We start from the raw sequence: 13358 nt of genomic DNA, 5'->3' as shown, positions 1-13358 counted from the left end.
CACGGGTGCAGCAGCTGGGCTCCACGCTGCCTTACAGTTCGTTAATTTCATGATACAAGTAATTGTCGTGCCATTTGGGTGTGCACGTGAATATGCGAAAATAGTGCAACCGACGGTGTTTGCAAATGGATTATTTCCGATAACAATGGATTATTTTGGCGATGGATTAGAAATTATCAAGAGCATGGAGCGAGCTAGTCTGCAAACAAGACAATCTTCAAACAGTGAGTGTACTTGTACTAATTTATCTGTTTCTCTAGTAGTAGAAGCTAAGTGTACCTCTCGTTCCTCTGCCTGGCAAGCACGTTTCTGCGCTCTTTCGCTGCGCATAAGAGCAGCGCCCGGGTCCGATCTGACGGGTATGTCCGTGTCTCCAGCACTATATCCACTAAAATTAAAAATAGTTGGCACAGCATCTGGCTTCAGGCGATTGGTGGGACGGCGAACAAATCTCCCATCTTCAGAAAAAGCTCCCTCTTCGATGTAATCAGCCTCTATAAAGTGGTCGCTACATACTCTCTGCCCTGGTTCCATTGGGGGGCTGAGGCGTTTCAATGCAGCTAACCATCTTCGGAGCACTTCAGGCTTCTTGACGGGAATTACATGGAAATGAACTATTCTACCGCTCTCCTTTAACCGATAAAATTCGTTTGAACAGCCAGGGGCAATACAAAAGGACCCCCCTGTTCTTCTTCCAATATCCGACATGTTTATTTTAAAGAGCCAACCATTCTGATGACGTAGCGCCTGCGTTTTTAAAACATGGCTGCGCCCTAGAGGCGAAAGTCGTTATAAACATGTCATTTTACGGTGAAACTACTTGAATTTCAGTATTGATGAAAATCCATGTGTTTCCAAAAATGAAAAAACAAACAAAAAATTGACATAGTTCTCAGTGCTTCATTTCCACTTTAACGTCTGGGTCTAGGTCTGCTTGTTGTGCACTGTAATCAGATCAACTTTATTTCTTTGAACTATCTCCCAGAACACATTTATCAACCGTCTCCAACGACATAACCTACCACTCTAAACGGCTGTGTAAGCTACCAACCGGAATAGTTGAAAATACTTTTTATACTTACATGGACATTCAAGGATCAACCCGATCTGCTTCCATATCGACTTCTTGTGGTGGGTGTTGTGGTAGAGCCCATTAGACATGTAGTATATCTCGATATGTTCCGTTATTAAAACTATTAACCGCTCCACCGGCACTTCCCTGACTGATATTTTCGCCATTGTTTCTTGTTTTGACAGTTTGACAGTTGACAGTTTGACAGTTGACAGCTGAGAGTTTCGTTTGTGACAAAGTGTCAATGTTCTGCTTGTGATTGGTCAGTTGCCCAAAAGACGCCTGACGTCGGCCGCTTTCTTCCTGAAAGTTGAACTTTTCTCAACGCTCCGTATGGCAGAAAAAAACGCTGGGAGAGGCGTTTAAAAAAGCGGCCGTGACTTTTTCCAGAAACGCTCTGCTCCATAGGGATATATTGTAAAACAAGCGCTGGCAGATTTAAAAAAACGCTAGATGTGAACGCGGCCTTAGGCTGGGACAATTATCATTTGGCGGGAAATTTACCCAATCTGGCATCGCTGTCGATAACAAACAAATCCGCTCTGCCTGCATTGCCGCTCAGTCTAAGAGACGCAAAGCAGGTGAAATCATCTGAAGGATAAGGAGATTCTAACATTTGCGAATAAAGTGTACAATGGAAACATTGTATTGGTGTAGTTCAGAAATGTGCGACCTACAAATATAAGTTATAATTAACGATTAACGACATGCGACAGGTCTGTTCCATCATTTGCTAGCACGGTAAGATCTTGCATCTTACCGTTAAGTCACAGTAGACGCGGTAGGGGCTCTGCCCGATCCACTGCACAGTGAGGTCATCACCGTGTTTCCACTCAACACTAATGATGTTGTTGCCTCGATGACCGGTTTGAAGGGTCAAATTGCTCCCAACTTCGTAATTAACAAAATGCTAGTAATTGCAACGACTGACAAATGCAAAGAGTTGAATTGTCTTTTAAAAAGTGGGTAATACCCAAAACTAAAATATTTTAAGCTGTATTATCATTTTAATGCAGTTTCCTTTTCCAAATAGTCTTATTTATTGCTATTGGCCTTAGGTTTGGTAACTTTACAAAATCTAAAACCAACCAAATGAAGTATTATCAGAACCTTGTAACGCGCGCACGCACTCACCGGGTGTATTTGGTTCATTTGGAATCGCCCCATGGCTGCTTCAGAATATTACTGCGCCACTTGGGAAACGGAAATGACTGTCTACAGGGGGATGATGACATCAAAGGGGTTTACAAAATGCAAAATAAAAACACGACAGAAACTGTATTTCGCTACGATACTTAATTTGGAACATCAACGAACACCACTAACCACTCGGTGAGTTGAACATTGTGAAAACGAACGTTTACGTTGGTCTTTAAAGCCCATGTTTCAATTTGAAGACCCCTGTGATGAACGTGTAGATAAATAATGTAGGAACTCGATTTGCGTGAAAGAATTAATCAAAGATGTGCATTTAAAACGTTTTTGAAAGAAATTGTGAGTAAAATTACTTACGCGTCTCAAAAAACGCTCTGGCCGGACATAACCGGAAGTGACGAAACGACAGGTAAATATCATCTCTTCGTAATGGAATCAGACATTGAAGAGATTGCAGTAGGGGTAATGTCAGCTCTTACGATGGGCCATTGCCATACAATTATGAGCCGCCTAGGCGAGAGAGGGGTCAGGGAGAGGTAAGGGGAAGCGTCACTTGGCCACCTAAAACATAGAACACACAAATGGATGGAATTTATTTTGAGTGATACTGTACAACACTGTAAAAACGAAAACTTAAAATTGTTGGTCTCATTATGATTGCTGAGTAAAATGAATATAAAACATTAAGTATTCATGTCAACTGCAATGCAATTTAGTCCAACCAACAATGTTGAGTTTTGGGTCAAGAGTTGGGCTCACTGTAGTATCTTTGTTAGCAAGACACACTGGTTTAAGTCAGACTCTGGCCAGTTCTCAATTTGCGTACTTGTGCGTGCTCGTGTGCTCGTGGACTCGTGAAACGTCATCAGTCGTTGCCCGAGCACTGTTCCAATTCGAAGTAGGCATCAAGCGAGTACTGTCGTAAGTGTTCTTGATGCATGCTCGATCTCGCCGTTTCACCGAGCATGCATCGGAGGTGGCTAGTGTGTACTTGCAACCGCTATAAATCCCAGGATGCATTTCGCACTCGCAGCAGTACGATGGCGGACAATATGGAGAAGACGCACAACTGTAAGCTCAGTCATATATTTGTAGCTTAAGTTACTCTTAACTTATATATATATATTTATATAATATAATAATAATAATAATAATAATAATATAAGATAATATATAAATATATATAAAGTCGTGTGTGTATAGCTTATACACATGACAGGACACGCATATCTTTTCAATTTTTATTCATTCAGAATATTTACACACTATTTGAAAATGAAAGAGGCTGGGATTTTGTTTGATATCATTTGTTTATATTGTTCAGTAGTATATGCCTAAATGAGGCCGTAGCACAGTTAACGGACGAGCAGAGGTGGTGACGTCATCGAGTCCGCTGCTGTTCCAATTGCAGGTACGTACTCGCAAGTCTGTGCTTGAAATACGGACTTGCCTAGCACGTACTTGCAAGTCATCGAGTCCGTAGTACGCGTGCTAGGAATTGAGAAACGGCATGAGATTGGGCCAACTACGGTGCACATGCGCATTTCGACACTACGGTGCACTTGTACATTTCGACGCCATATTGTGGCTACTCCTACCCCCTGGGGAGTCTGGGTGATGATGACGAATGATGCCGGTTGGGAAAAAGGGGTTTATTGCCTTTTGTCAATTTGTTTCTGTTAGGTTAAGTGGGGTAACGTGTTTGCGGTCTTTATTGTTTGTGTGTTGTTTATTGTGTGTAGTGTTGCCGCCACCGTTACCGAAACTTGCATGTCCGTTGGTTGGGTGTGCGGTGCGCTGTGTGTTGTGGGTGTGTGTTAAATAAAGGCAGCTCTCGGGATCGGGCGGTGAATGAGGCACGAGAGTTGCGTCAGCGTTTAACCTGGGCTCCCGTCTCGTGCAGAATAGTGGTGGATTCAATGATTCGTTTCCGTGACCCAGTTCGCGTGATTCAGTTCGCCACGAGGAGTCGTTCGCGAATCGTTCGTTCGTTCGTTCAGTCGAGTTTCCGGTAGCACTAACTCCACTGAGTCTGACTGACTCAGCTGAGAACCGTGCAATGGGGTCCATTCCATGATGCGATTTACCGCTACCGGAAACCAGGCTGAACGAACATACGATTCGTGAACGACTCCTCCCAGTTCAGTCGAGTTTCCGGTGAATCGATTAACCGGAAACTCGACTGAACGTGGAGGAGTCGTTCGCGATTCAGCCTAGTTTCCGGTAACGGTGAATCGCATCATGGAATGCACGCCATAGCACGGTTCTTAGCTGAGTCAGACTCAGTGGAGTTAGTGCTACCGGAAACTCGTTTGTTCGTTCAGTCGAGTTTCCAGTGAATCGAATGGTGAACGAGACGACCAAACGAACGAGAGAGACGAACCAGTTCGGGTCGTTCGTTCTAAAGACTCGTTCATTCGAACCGGTTCGCGAACGAACGAGCCAACACTAGTGCAGAACAAGTTTGACCATAATGTCAAACTTGTTCTGCACTTTGGGTTGCTGCATTTAGACAGCGATTCTCTGCTGCTGAACTAGCTACATGTTGCTTGTTCTACTGCTGTCTGGCATTCAGAAATGTAAAATATGGAAGTTTCCAATTATTAATTTTAATAAAGTGAACTTAAAACTTGTTTTGCATTCTTTGAAATGTTTTTTTTTTTAAATAATATTAACCTTAACAGTGATGTTGCTAGGTACGCGTCCTGCGTGCCTGACGCATTAAAATCTGAAAGGACGCACTAAACTCACTATCCATGCGTCCCGGGGACGCATCTCATTTTCCCCATGAAAAACGATACATTGTGAACATTAAACAACTCGTGTTTAATCACAGTAACTGGCCAAAGAAACCTTCTTGTGAGCAGACCGGACAAGCGCTGTTTCAACCATCTGCGCATCTACTCGGCGCAGACGTGATCCCCTGTACAAAGTATCGCGACATGCTAATTTAGCCGCTACCAAAACAACTAGCTCGTCACCGCTGATTTCATTTCAACAATTAAAAATACGAACTTCATAGTAAATAAACCCACGTTTCCACTGCTCGATGCTGTGCTCATTCGTGTCGATTATGTTGTTTGATTTGAATGTAATATGTCATGCCACTGTGACAGTTCTGCAATAAACTTTTCAGATTTTGAATTTTATTTGTTTAATTTCAGATACATTTTGAACATACATTAATATATCCGTTTATTATAACCATATCATACCACCATCAAGGAGTTTAACACTATTAATTTAATTTAAGAAATAGAATAATAATAAAAAAGAAACACATTTTTTAAACTGGGGAGTCGGGACCCATTGAATTTCTCAGGGACCCACCCAACTCGCCACCTGTGGGTCCCGGGGACTTACAACATTGAAAACCTATCAACATCACTGCCTTAATTTGAAATATTAAGTTAACAACCCTGACTTAATTATTTGAGTTTTGTAAAATATAAAAATCTTAGTTGGTATAACTTTCAAGTTTGTCTAAAGAAGAAAATGATCGTTTGCTGGGCTCAAAACTCAAAAATTGATTGCAGTAAGTTCCTTGCAATTTTGAGTTCTCTCAACTTTTTATTTTTTACAGTGAAGTCGATACTGTTCAGCTATAGATCTCTCCTAGCATTATAACCTGCCGATTTCTGTCTGTTATCAGAGCAGACACTGGCATGTCTTGGTCCATCAGGAACTGCATACTCCGCTTTAGACCCTCTAGCTCACACCAAGAGCTGCTTGGGACTTCTGAGCTCTGTAAAACCAACTGGTTATTACTTAACAGATATATCAGTAACTAAATCAGACAGAAGATTTCTGTGTCTGTGACATCAACTTACTTGGACAAGTTGAACATCCAAAACTTTGTTAATTTGGTCCTCAATCAAGGAGTAGCTACCATATTTGGTTCAGTGTCCAGGATAATCTGATCTAAGAACGTCAAAAACAGAGGTTAGAGGTTAATGCAAATTTAGAGGTTATGCAAAAACACATTTACCTGTTCTACATCAGTGACATGAGCTGGATCCTACTACCTGCAGTCTCCAGACAGGATCATTCCACCCCCAGTCTCCTTTAACTCCCTGATGATCCCCCTCTGCTCATTCCTCCAGGCCTGCACGATGTCAGGGATAGTGTGCGCTGATGGCGGAAAAAAGTGCCGGGACTTATCAGAATCAGAAAGGATTTAATTGCCAAGAAGGGTTTTACACCAACCAGGAATTTGGCTTGGTGATCAAGGTGCATACATTAAGACAATAACAATGAACAATGAAGAAGAGATACATATATATATATATATATATATATATATATATATATATATATATATATATATATATATATAACACCATATAAACAAGCAGGAACATAAGCAATCAAGGATCAAAGGATCAAATAGAATAAATAAATTAAAAACTAAAGTAAAAGATACAAGAATTTAAGAATTTAAGATACAATAATATAAGAATTTACAAATTGGTGATGGGTATGAGTGCCAGAGTCAGTGTCAGTCAGTGGGGGTGGTGATCCTGGGACTTGTTAAGGAACCCAACTGAAGAGGGGAAGAAACTGTTCAAGTGGCGGGAGGTTTTGGTCCTGATGGACCGCAGCCTCCTGCCAGAGGGGAGAGTTCCAAATAAACTGTGACCAGGATGGGAGGGGTCGGCCACAATCTTGCGTGCCCGCCTCAGAGTCCTGGAGCTGTGCAGGTCCTGGAGGGTTGGAAGGTTGCAGCCAATCACCTTCTCCGCAGAGCGTATGATACGCTGCAGTCTGCTCTTGTCCTTAGCCGTAGCAGCAGTGTACCAGACAGTGATGGATGAGGTGAGGATGGACTCAATGATTGCAGTGTAGAAGTGCACCATCATAGTCTTTGGCAGGTTGAATTTCTTCAGCTGGCGCAGGAAGAACATCCTCTGCTGGCCTTTTTTGATGAGGGACCTGATGTTGAGCTCCCATTTAAGGTCCTGGGTGATGATGGTGCCCAGGAAGCGGCAGGACTCCACAGAGTCGACTGGGGAGCCACACAGGATGATGGGGGTGGATGGGGCTGGGTTCTTCCTGTAATCCACAATAATCTCCACTGTTTTTAAAGGGTTAAGCTCCAGGTTGTTCTGGCTGCACCAGGTCACCAGATGGTCAATCTCCCACCTGTAGGCGGACTCATCCCCGCCAGAGATGAGCCCAATGAGCGTGGTGTCGTCCGCGAACTTCAGGAGCTTGACAGACTGGTGACTGGAGGTGCAGCTGTTTGTGTACAGGGAGAAGAGCAGAGGGGAAAGAACACAGCCTTGGGGGGATCCGGTGCTGATGGTCTGGGATTCCGATAAATGTTTCCCCAGCTTCACACGCTGCTTCCTGTCAGACAGGAAGTCTGTGATCCACCTGCAGGTGGAATCGGGCACGTGGAGCTGGGAGAGCCTGACCTGAAGCAGAGCTGGGAGGATCGTATTAAAGGCAGAGCTGAAGTCCACAAACAGGATTCTGGCATATGTTCCTGGGGAGTCCAGATGCTGGAGGGTGTAGTGCAGAGCCATGTTTACTGCATCGTCTACAGACCTGTTGGCTCTGTAGGCGAACTGCAGGGGGTCCAGGAGTGGGACGGTTATGGCTTTCAGGTGGGGCAGCACAAGGCGCTCAAATTACTTCATGACCACAGAGGTCAGGGCGACGGGTCTGTAGTCATTGAGTCCTGTGGTCCTTGGTTTTTTGGGGACGGGGATGATGGTGGAGGCTTTGAAGCAGGCTGGCACGTGCACTGCAGTCCAAACAGCTTAAGCATCCTGATGGTCTGAGTAGCCATGCAACCTGGGAAGTGGATGGCGCCGCTGAGTAAAAGGTTACAGACAGGCATGTTTTGATGCACCTTCTCTTGGTTTTGCCAGTAACGCTCATATCCACAAGTTCCGCAGGCCTGAAAGATGAGAGAAGATTCAAGACTCAACCAGCTTTAACATGAAATGCAGTGAAATACCTGTATAGTTAGACACAAATAATTATTATACTCTACATTCACAGAATATAATTCAGCTCTTCACAGACAGTTGACAAAAAAGCTGTGTTCACATCTAGGTTTTTTTTTATATCTGCCAGCGCTTGTTTAACATTATATTGTTATAATGTTACGTAAATTAAGTACATAAGCTGTAATTACTACACACAGCCACAAGGGAGCAGGATCAAACATGCAAGCTGTAATATCTACCCCAGCCACAGAAGGCAGCATCTTTAAGGCAGATGTGGAAGCCGGAGCTAAGACGTCACATAGGCCACGCCTACTTCACATAGGCCACGCCTACTTGATACAAGCGCAGCACCATTAGCCAGATGAGGTCAGAAACATAGCCAGACCCGTTGAGAGCCTCGGGCCCAGCCCCGGGGCTTGAAGTAGCCCTACGGTATTTTTCTCCACGCGTGTTAGATACAATTCCCTCCCTTTTGCTTCATAGTTACCATACCGAAATACTTAAACAAATAAATGAGTTAAAAGCGACCCGTTTTGAACTACTTTCAACAAGAACACGACACTATGGAGCAGAGCCTTTCTGGAAAAAGTCACGGCCGTTTTTTTCTGCCATACGGGGCGTTGAAAAAAGTTCAACTTTTAGGAAGAAAGCGGCCGACATCAGGCGTCTTTTTGGCAACTGACTAATCACAAGCGGAACATTGAAACTTCATCACGAAGGAAACTCTCAACTGTCAAAACAAGAAACAATGGCGGACTAATCACTCGGGAAGGTACCGGTGGAGCGTTTTTTTAATTACAGAACATGTCAAGATCTACGACATGTCTAATGGGCTCCAGCCTGGATACGTAGTAGGCGAGTAACGTCGGGTCTAGCATGGGTTCGTTGCTAGGCGATAGAAAAAACGCTCTCGTCGTGTTTTTTTTTAACGCTAGATGTGAACATGGCCTAAGACATTACCTGCTTCACTTTTATGAAGGTTCCTTCCGGGTGCATTATGTGTCCATGGGTTTCCCCACAGCATGCAGGGCAAACAGTGATCAGAGACATCAATTGCCTCTGGCAAACAATGTACTTGTCAACAGCACTGATAAACAAGAAAAGGAAAAAACACATTTGACTATGACATTTTGTGATACACAAACAGTTCCCATTGATAAAAAAGGTTTTTACTTTCGGTCACTGAGAGATTCCAGCTCTTCTGGTTCCTCCTCAGAGGTCTCGCTCAACATGTGTTCCTCTGGAATCCATGACATATCACCAGAAAGGTTTATATCAGAAAATGACCATTCATCATCACTTTGTTCAGGACTGGCCAGTGGAGTCGATCTTCGTGTCTCAAACCTTTCGGTTTGAGTCCCCACATCCATCATCTGAGGCTTTACCTGAACACCTTAGATGAAAGAGATTAATGTTAATAGTTGTTCACCATTACACATTCATTGATAACAACACATGTAGTATCTAATGCAACCCAGTACACTATCTTTTTCTAACATTATGAAGTTCATTATTTTCAATGTTTGCTGTCTCAAAAGTGAAAAATTATGACATGTCATCCTTATTTGTGATTGTATATGGCATGTATGGTGAATGCTAGATATAAGCTTACTACCTAATGAACGATGGAAACATCGCATGTTGCACTAAGATCCACGATGGACCACTACTGGCTCAGGGTCCATCGTAGAGATGTCTCCATCTCCATCATCTCCATCATCTTCAGGCTCTGCAGTGGTTGTTGAACGCGCCCCATCTTTGCTGGCAGGACTCTCCCAAAATCTGAAAACAGACCAAAATCACAACCTTAAATAATGTAATCCTTTCATGAAAATCCCCCATTCATGCATTATTTAATAGACTGCTAGCAGCTAATATTTTCGAAATCTTTTCAATGTAGTCCGATTTATCAGCTGCATTTCCTTGCATGTGCCCTGTTGATACCAACATTCAAAGAAAACCAAGGCAACTCCGATGTAACTTCAAGAAAACGAAAATTGTAAAGCATTACTTGCATTCGTTTTTCAAAAAGATCATGTTATTAGCACAATAAAATAAGTGTCTGGAGGCTCATGTGCAGCCTCGTGGGGCTAACGTAGCAAGAGATGCTATAAGCTGACGGCAGCAAGGCGGGCTCTCCTGCATTCATGCTTCACTATCATCATTACCGTCAACAAAAGTAATGCCAAGACTAATCCATTATAACGTCAAAAAACAATACATTTGGAAAATGTACATGCAGGGCGGCTACAATTCGATGCAAAAAATGTCATAGCATAGGTATGATAAGACTTACTATGCAAAGCTCCCGTTTTCGGCGCGCAGATTCTCTGCTAGTGCTAGACTCACTCCCGCCAGATGTTGCTGGTAGCCTTGCATGCACAGATGGCACAGCTCCATTTGCCAGCCTAACCCACTCTCTTCGTCGAAATCCTAGGTGCAATTCCATCAGATCTCCTTGGTTGTAGCCGTCTAGTGTGAAGTGTTCTTCACACAACACTGTATGTCTCGTCACCGAGGAGGCAGCGAAGTTGCTTCTCTTTGCCTGGACGCAACGTATCCAAGCACGAAAATGGTTGTCTTTCTTGTTTGGAAATCGGTGGACCCGATGGCCAGACAAGTTGGAGTTGTTGCATCCAAAAACAAACAAAATTAACCAATTTGACAACTCAAACCTACTCAACTACAAACCTACTTACCAACACTTCGACTACTAAACCCAGACTGAGAACAGGTGCAGCTGCGCCAATGTTTGCCTGTCGTTACGTCATAGGCGCGTTCTCGAGGAAAGGGGCGGTTTTTGGGAGCCTAGCTTAGAATAGGTACACTTTCTTCCGCGGGCATTGTAAAACATATGTATTCCTGTGCATTTATTTTTAAATTGACATTTTCATACAAGATTCTGTATGAATGAAGTTATACAACTAACTTTTAAGTTGCTCTTTAAGATAGTTTATTTGTTTCTAAGAGCTCATTTTGTTTATTTGTCTGTCCTTAGCTCTTACGGTGTTCCAGAAAGGAAAGGACTCCTGTACAAAATAAGAAACGAACGGGTGTACACCAATAAACTCTTTGGAAACATCAGTACGCTTCATCACAAGTGCAAGAACATACAATAAGTGCATACATTAAGTGCCAGAAAATAGACTTAAGTGTGTACATTAAGTGCCAGGACGTACAAACATACAATAAGTGCATACAATAAGTGCCAGGACGTACAGACATACAATAAGTGCGTACATTAAGGGCCACTGCATATCATTATGATGAACCATGTCTGACTAAATACCAACTCTTTCACCTACTGCATTTGAATTGCCATGACAGGGAAGTCAATTATAACCTCTCTCATACTTTTGTTTGCATATCCATAGGTTTACAGATCAGTTCACTCTTCACAAATTTGACTAGTTTGCCTTGAGTTGAGATCGAGTATCAGTTTTTTGTATTCATGTATCGCATGGACATGATGAACCATGTCTGACTAAATACTAACTCACCTACTGCATTTGAGTTGCCATGACAGGGAAGTCAATTATAACCTCTCATACTTTTGTTTGCATATCCATAGGTGGTCTGAACTTGAGCTACGACGCCAGTATTTCCCACAAGCTTTCTCACGTTGACAAACTTCTCAGGAACTAAAATGCACTTAAAGCCTCCAGTATCAAACTTAATAGAAGCGGCCCCCAACCGGCACTACGCCAAATGAAACACTACCGTTCACACGTTTGGGGTCACTTGGAAATCCTTATTTATTTTTTATGATCAATTTATGATTAGAAAACCCTTGTGCAATTATTTCAGCATAGCTGAAAACTGTTGAATAAATGTGTGAGTTTTCATGGAAAACATAAAATAGTCTGGGCGACCCCAAACTTTTGAACGGTAGTGTATATATCAGGTGCTGGTCATATTATTAGAATATCATGAAAAAGTTGATTTATTTCATTAATTCCATTTAGAAAGTCAAACCTGTAGAATGTATACATTCATTCCAAACAGACTGATACATTATAAGTGTTTTTTGCCAAAAAGAAGATGATTATAGCTGACAACCAATGAAAACCCTAAATTCAACATCTCAGAAAATTAGAATATGGTGAAAAGGTCAGATATTGAAGACACCTGGTGCCACACTCTAATTAGCTAACTAACTCAAAACACCTGGAAAAGCCTTTAAATGGTCTCTCGTTTTGATTCTGTATGACACACAATCATGGGGAAGACTGCTGACTTGACAACTGTCCAAAAGATGACCATTGATACTTTAAAGAAGGAGGGCAAGACACAAAAGGTCATTGCCAAAGAGGTTGGATGTTCCCAGAGCTCTGTGTCCAAGCACATTAATAGAGAGGCGAAGGGAAGAAAAAGATGTGGTAGAAAAGAGTGTACAAGCAAGAGGGATAAACGCGCCCTGGAGAGGATTGTCAAACAAAACCGATTCAAAAATGTGGGGGAGATCCACAAAGAGTGGACTGTAGCTGGAGTCAGTGCTTCAAGAAGCACCACACACCGACGTATGCAAGTTATGGGCTTCAGCTGTCGCATTCCTCGTGTAAAGCCACTCTTGAATAAGAGACAACGTCAAAAGCGTCTCGCCTGGGCTCAAGACAAAAAGGACTGGACTGCTGCTGAGTGGTCCAAAGTTATGTTTTCAGATGAAAGTAAATTTTGTATCTCCTTTGGAAATCAAGGTCCCAGAGTCTGGAGGAAGACAGGAGAGGCACAGAATCCACGTTGCCTGAAGTCCAGTGTAAAATTTCCACAGTCAGTAATGGTCTGGGGTGCCATGTCATCTGCTGCTGTTGGTCCACTGTGTTTCCTGAGGTCCAGGGTCAATGCAGCAGTCTACCAGGAAGTTTTAGAACACTTTATGCTGCCTGCCACGGACCAACTTTATGGAGGTGACGATTTCATTTTCCAACATGACTTGGCACCTGCACACAGTGCCAAATCTACCAGTACCTGGTTTAAGGACCATGGTATCCCTCTTCTTGATTGGCCTGCAAACTCACCTGACCTTAACCCCATAGAAAACCTATGGGGTATTGTGAAGCGGAAGATGCGAGATGCCAGACCCAACAATGCTGAAGAGCTGAAGGCCACTATTAAAGCAACCTGGGCTCTCATAACACCTGAGGAGTGCAACAGACTGGTCGACTCCATGCCAC

Source organism: Gadus morhua, chromosome 7 (genome assembly GCF_902167405.1).
Source record: "Gadus morhua chromosome 7, gadMor3.0, whole genome shotgun sequence".
Classification (NCBI taxonomy): domain Eukaryota; kingdom Metazoa; phylum Chordata; class Actinopteri; order Gadiformes; family Gadidae; genus Gadus; species Gadus morhua.
Note: the sequence above shows the minus strand (reverse complement) of the source record.